Source organism: Vitis riparia, chromosome 2, assembly GCF_004353265.1.
Source record: "Vitis riparia cultivar Riparia Gloire de Montpellier isolate 1030 chromosome 2, EGFV_Vit.rip_1.0, whole genome shotgun sequence".
Lineage (NCBI taxonomy): Eukaryota > Viridiplantae > Streptophyta > Magnoliopsida > Vitales > Vitaceae > Vitis > Vitis riparia.
This window is the reverse complement of record NC_048432.1, coordinates 12930385-12937933: the sequence shown is the minus strand read 5'-3', so window position 1 is coordinate 12937933 and position 7549 is coordinate 12930385.

Here is a 7549-nt window from a genome sequence, read left to right as displayed (position 1 = left end):
CCATGCGCTATCAAGAGGGAGGGTTAGCGCACAATTTAAGGATAATAGCATGCACATCGAAGAATAGGATAAATCAATCATACATTGCAATTAAGTCAATCAGTCGGTCAATCAATCGATCAGACACATATGTGGGGCCCCCACCAAAGCCCGTTTTATCTTCGCATGAATTAATTCCATAAATTCCATTATTCGGAATCACGGGATGAATTCTTGCTTATTAAAAAAAAACATTTTAAAAACAGAGGAGATGTGAGGATTGCTCGCTAGAAAAGAAAACAGTGGCAAAGTTATACTGAAAAGTGGACTTTTGAAACCTAAAGAAAAATGTTAAGGATGAAGGATAGAAAATTTTGATGATTTGAAATTATTTTGAAATAACCTGAATTAGAGAAAACATTTACACAGTTGGACTTGGGAAAGGCGGCCATGCACAGATGGACATGCTTAAGGTCACGAGGTGGAAAGAAGTTGACCTTCAGATCCGGATGTGAGACATCCGAATAAGGTAGAATGTTGGTCGGGCAGAATTCCCGGATGTGAGACATCCGGAGAAGGTGGAATGTTGGCCGGACAGAATGGTGGCTGTGAAATATCCGAGTGTGAGACGTCTGGGTGGAATGGCGGCGGAGCAGGATTCCGGATGTGAGACATCCGGGTGGAACGTCAGTGGGAAGAATTCCGGATGTGATACATCCGGGTAGAATTAGGAGGGGAAAGAATTTCGGATGCGATATGTCCGGGTGGAATGAGACAGGGGGAAGAATTCCGGATACGATATGTCCGGGTGGAATGAGGCGGGGGGAAAGAATTCCGGATGTGATATGTCCGGGTGGAATGAGGCGGGGAAGGATTCCAGATGCGATATGTCCGGGTGGAATGAGCAATGCCATGTGTGGGGGTTTACGCATGATGAAGATAAACGAGAATAGGAGTGGAGTGACGGATGGGGACGTAGGCGTGCTGGATAAATCGATGAATAATAAACGAAAATGGGTATGGGGATGCTGATGAGGTGAGCTTTGCTGCCATGACAACCACTCCAGATTTTCTAGGATCTCTTTCGAGTAGGAATGAGAAAACGGATGCATACCATGGACGGATATCAAGAAACAGGGGAAGTAGAGAAACAGGGCGTGAAAGAAGACGAATAAATAAAGAAAAATCTCAGAAAATCCATTTCATGAATCATCCATGAATCTTCTGAGCAGGTGGGTAAACCATATCAAATGCAACCACCCTCATGATTTTCAAGCATTTCATAATCACAATAGGATCAGAGCAAGTTAAAATGGACAATGACAAACACAAATGCAGGGTCATACTTCAACAAGCAGACTGGTGGCCTTCATTATCCACCCCAAACAGATCAATGAGTATTCAAATATTCACAAGAGATGTAAAAGAGTGATAGTCATACCTAAAAGCTTCTTCTCCAGCTAGGCATCTCTGGCTAAACTCTTCTCTCTTCTCTTTAAACCATTCTCTCAAAAACCAGCCAAAAACCCTCGCCGAAAAGGTCTCCTTCTCCCTCAAAAATATCTCTCCAACCAACACCCAAAAGTCTCTCACCTCTCACAGTTTGCTGCCCCTCAGCTAAACGAGTACTCCCTCCTCTAAAAAAAATCTCTCCAATACCCCTTTTTTTCCTCAACCTCCTCTGTTCTCTCCTGTTTCTCCTTTTTTCTTCTCCTTTTCTCTCTGGATTTGCCCTTTTTTTCTTCTCCTTTTCTTTTCGAAAACCTCCTTTCTTTCTCTCTATCTCTTCTCTTCCGCCGTTCACTGGTCAGCAAACATGGCTTCCCCAACCACCCTCCCTGCTGCTCCTCTACAATGTTGTCCTCTCAAACAATCTCTACAGCAGCCACCTTTTTTTCTGCACCACTCCTTCTACCGCCACCTTTTTTTCTCTCTCATCCGCGCCCCTTGACGGCCTGCGGGACCCTCTTCTAGAAAGTTCCTCCACGTGTCAAAGTCCTACTGCAGCTTCAAAAAGCGAGGTTGATTCCTTATGGCCACTAAGGACGTGACATGTGGCCCACTGGGATAGTGACACCTGGCTAAAAGTGTGATCTGCAAAAACAAAATAAAGGAAAAGGTGATCCATGCCTAAATGGGGGTCTACAAATATTTTTACCATTTATTTTGAAGAAATGTTTTGATTCAATTATTATCTAAGAAAATGATTTTTTTATAAGGTTATTTATATATATATATATATATATATATATATATATAAAGATATTTACAAATTTATTTACAAAATAATGTTTCAATACATTTTTTATTAAGAAAATGATTTTTAGAACTTTTAATTTGATTAGAAAAGATATAATCTAAAATGATTTTTTCTTTATCTAACTCGCAAAAAATAAAAAAATACAGTTCTTCAATTTTATTAAAAAGAACTCTCACTTCATTCCATGAACGTTATTTCAATTCTGTTAAAAAGAATAAAAATTTATTATCTAAGAGGAAAAGGTTTCAAATTTATTTAAAGAAAACATTTCAAAAGATTTTACCCTTATTTTGTTAAAAAGATATTTTCAACTTTATTTATTTTTATTTTTTTTTTAAAAAAAGATTTTATATTTTTATTAAGAGATGATTATGTAACTTTATTTTGAAGAAAAACTTTTCAAAATTGACTTAAAAATGGATTTTATCATTTTATTTAAAATAATAATAATTTATTACTTTATATAATTTTCCGCTTGCTTCTCCTCCAATAGCCACCTCTTAGCCAATGGACATACCCATGCAAAATAAAAAGTCTGCCCAAAGGAGTTAACATTTCCAGCCCAAATCCAATTATCCAAACCAGCTAAAGCCTATATCAATTAAGCCCAAATAAATAACAGATCAAATCCAATATCAAATTGATAAAAAATTGGGAGTACCAAAATATTATTGGACTTATGTGCATGGATAAAAAAATTGATATTAGAAAATAAACTTGAAAAGAGTTTCACTGAAATGGGTAGACCATTTTCTTTTAAATTTATTACATTTTTATCGTAACTTATCTTTTTTCCTATCTTCATGTAGACCTCAATCTCCCATCAACCTCATATGCCCGTCTCTTAAGGAATTTTTATAATTATTCCATGTTTTAAGCATACATAATTATTTATATTTCAATTATTTTTATTCATAATTGTTGGTGCACAAAATATTGGAACAAAGAGGATCATGGGGACAATGGACTTTTTTTCTCTTTTATAGGCTGATATTATTTTGATTTACTATTGCGCACATAGAGACATGTTCTCTGATTGTGTGCTTTAATGACACGTTCATCTTCATGCGCTTAGAATTACACAACGCCACTTACTATAAAACCCGCATTCTGGATGTTGTCGAATGCCGAATGACTTTAACCAAGTTTACATGATTGACCCAAACCTGAATGAAACGAACCGGGCATTATCAATACGGATCGAAAGTATCTATACACACAATAATTATTATTCAATCATTTGACACATTTTTATGAATTCATAGACCACAATCTCCCATCAAACTCATCTGTCGGTTTTTTGTAGATCTCTTATAGTTATTCTATGTTTTAAGACTAGTGCAACACGTCCACCACAGCTTGCAGCCATGGAAGTCATTGAGCCATGTACCCGCAGCAGGAGGAGCCTGCAAGTTCAGAAGTTGGAGATTCAGAAGCTAAAAATGTAGGCCTGCCTATATATATATATTTGTTGTTTATTCTCCTGCAGTAAGCAGGATGACCACATTCTATCGAAGAGTGCTTTTGGGCTCCCCTCGGCCATCACGCGATACAACGGATTGTTGTTTTGTTGAATGGCTTTGAATGGCTTTGTGTCTGTTTCTATATATATATATATATTCCTTTTTTGCCAAGCATCAAGAGAGTCTTGACGAATCAACAGAGATCTTTATACTACACTGCCAACCTCAAATGCTGAAAGGATTAATTTAATGCTTTGGATTCTGAGAAGCCCTTCACTCCACTTCACTACACTGCCAACCTCAAATGCTGAAAGGATTAATTTAATGCTTTGGATTCTGAGAAGCCCTTCACTCCACTTCCCGGAAATAGATTCAATCACATTGTAACTTCCGCCCTTTTGGAGACCATTCCACCATTCACTTCAAAAGCAACCAACAAATCCACAAGTGAAGGCAAAGTTTGAAAACAACCCAGTAATGGACAAGGATCCAGATGGATTTACTTCTCTCACCATGAATTTTGGTGTCCAAATAAGAAAGTGTTCCAAACCAAGTAGACGATCAAGTTCATGTGTGAATGGCTCCTATGCATCCATTTTTGAAGCATTCCCTACGTCATAGACAATGATTTTTGTGTCTTCTGTATAAACTTCAAAGCCGGCTTTTAATGTATACAAGGATTCTTTTCAAGAGGCTGGCTGTGGTTGGTGGTGTAAGCTATGCTGGTGATATGCATGTTCATTAATTTTAGGTTAAAGTCCCTTTCTATTATCTTCCTTCTCCCACCCTCATGAACTGCGGCCACCCATCACCAAGTCCTTAAATTCTTTCAAATCTAGCAACCAACGACCCAGAAAATATGTACGACTTTGATTTGAGGTTGTGCGTTCCATTCCTGATAAACAGCCTGAAGTCCATGGTGGCCATGCCTTGGGATTGGGATCCATTCCGTACAATGGATAGTCTCACTTGGATCAAGTCCTGTTTTTTCCTTCTCATTCTCACTGCCTTTTCCTGCACCTCCATTGTGGTTCCCCACACTTGTCCAGTCCATACAGCAGCTGGTTTCATCCGCCTCCGGATAGGGAACTTCTCCCTCCTCATGACCCTATCATTGATGGCCTCCCTCATTTTTCCCCAGACCCTCTTCTGGTTCATCTATCTCATTATCATATTTGCACCTTTTTGGCCTGCTTGGGTTGCCCATTTTCTAGAGTGGATACGAGGCATGGCCTCTACCATTCCAGTTTATGAGATCAACATCAGTGCAACACGTCCACCACAGCTTTCAGCCATGGTAGCCAATGAGCCAGACTCCCAGCAGGACGAGCCTGCAGGTTCAGAAGTTGGAGATTCAGAAGCTAATAATTATGTAGGCCTGCAGTGGGACGTTGTGAATGAAGTTTGAAGCTGTGACCTCTATGTTATTCTTGTTGATTTTTCTTTCCTATATTTGCGTAATGTATTTGTTTTGAGAGATTGGTCATATGTACATGAATAAAAATGGAGCCATAACTCGTACACCATGCACAAAAAGAGGAGCCCCCTGCTGTGTTGGAGGCATGTCGTCTGTTATTTCTTTCTTTTCCATTAAGCTTGCTGCTGCCGTTTTACTCTTGTTTTACTCGTACATTTTGTTTTTTTGTTCTTGTTTTTCCTTCCAATGTTTAGGGTACGCAGACTATGTGGTTTGATTCTTTGATTACATGAGGGAATATTTAATAATAAATTAACAAACAAAAATTGGATAGAGACTAGCCAGTGAGTAAAGCATATACCATGGCTTAGAAAAATCAAGTATCTAGCTACTTGCTTATGATAATAACTTGGATTAGCTTAGAAAATATCAACCAACTGTTTCCGTGCGTGCCCAAGAAAATACCTTGGATCAGCTTAGAAAAATCAACTAAGTATATACCTGCCCATGAAACTTGGGTAAAAGATTTATCATATTAAATTGTGAGTAAAAGGAGTAGCTATAGTATGATCATAAGATGTATATTTTTGGATATAACACTTGAAAAAACAAAGCTTCAAGGTGGGCATGACGTTGGAAACACCTTAGAGGATGTTCAAACAGTGCCTAGGAACATTGAAATCCTTCCCCCCACCCCCTCTTGTCAATGTTCAAATGTTCCTTATATGATGTTTAAATGCTTATTATGAAAAAGGGTATTTTTATAAAATTAAAAATAGAATTATTTACCAAAACCTTAGTTTAGACTTTTGTATAAATACCAGGAGAATATAGTCATCTCTTACCCCTCTTACTTCATCTCTTAACCTTTCAAGAGTAATCTTAAAAGATCTTTTCAACGAGAAAAGAAGGTGTTCAATCTGCTAATCCCATTAAGTATCAAAGTATCCACTAAAGATCACGAAGTATTGTTAACCTAGAGAGGGAGTAGACATTTTCAAAGGTATTGTATCAAAAAAGTGTATGAAACTCACTTTTCCCTTATTTTTAACTTTTTTTCCTAATACCTTTTATAAGAAGCTATGACCAATTGCAAATTTGTGCTTTTAAGGAAAAAGTGAATTTCCATATAGTTATATAAAAATAATCATAAAATAAAAATCCTTTAAAAATAATTCAAATTTCATACACTCATTGATTAAAGGTACCAGAATGATTAAATATTGTATCTATATCATTAAAATGTAGTATTTGAATTGTTAAAAATAATACATTTGATAAAATAAAAAAAATTCATTAATTATTTTTAGATAATTATTTGAATTTTGTATTTTATAAATTTAGGTTTCTAGTTCGTGATTTTTTCGTACGAGTATTTGAAAAATATTTTTCCCGTTATTTAATATATATAACCTTCCTGGCACTTGTTCCAAGCCTTTTAATAATTAGGTTTGAAGGCAAAAATTGGTGTTGGAATTGCATTCCTTCTCTTTTATCTTCCTCCCTGTGCTCTTTTAATCAGTATACTTGATGGGGAACATTATGAGGTTTCAATGTTTCACGTATGTATAATAATCCAATTAATCATATGATGCCTATATAATAGTATATTTTTCATTGGCATCATAATATCACTGTCATCAAAGAAGATAAAATCTTGTTATCCAGGACCTTACTCTAAAATAACATAATAATGAAAGGGATCGTAGGACTTCAAGAGTTTGTCGCCTCCTATTTGTCTAGTAGGATGGTCCGGTGAAATGAATCTCCCAAGCATTCCCATCATCTACAGTAACAAGCAAAAAGGTAAAACGATGTAGAGCTTTGATCTAGGGCTTTTTGTTCCTTTGTGATAAACATGGTGAAATCCCATACAGGAGTGATGGGAATGGGATTGTGATAAACATGGTAAAATCCCATATAGGAGTGATGGGGATGGGATTGGGATTGGGATTGGGATTCCTTCCACATATGGCCTCGTCTCGCTGCCTGGACCAACTTCTCTTGGTTTCTTCTCATTCTGGCTGCTTTTTCATCCACCTCCATTGAAGTCTCTTTCACCGCTTCAATCCATACTGGCCGGCTACACGAATTTCCGCATCAGGGGAGAGTTATTCCAATTCCTAACTGCTTCTTGGCTTGCTTCTTCCACAAGTCTATACCCAGGTTGAGAACCCAACTTTCGGAGTTAACTTCCAAGAATAATTCCAAGTCCTCGATATTTTTATAAGAACTAAAATGGTTGGCAAAGGGTCACTTTCCTTGCTAGTCCGCCTAGCAAATTTACTCATCATGAGTGTTGGTGTGGAGCCAGACACCAACAATGAGGATGGTTGTAGAATAATGTGAGGGAAATTTCTTCTAAAGCTTTATATATGTGACCAGGTGATCATGAAGCTAAACCTAATTATAAATAATCTCTCTTAAGCA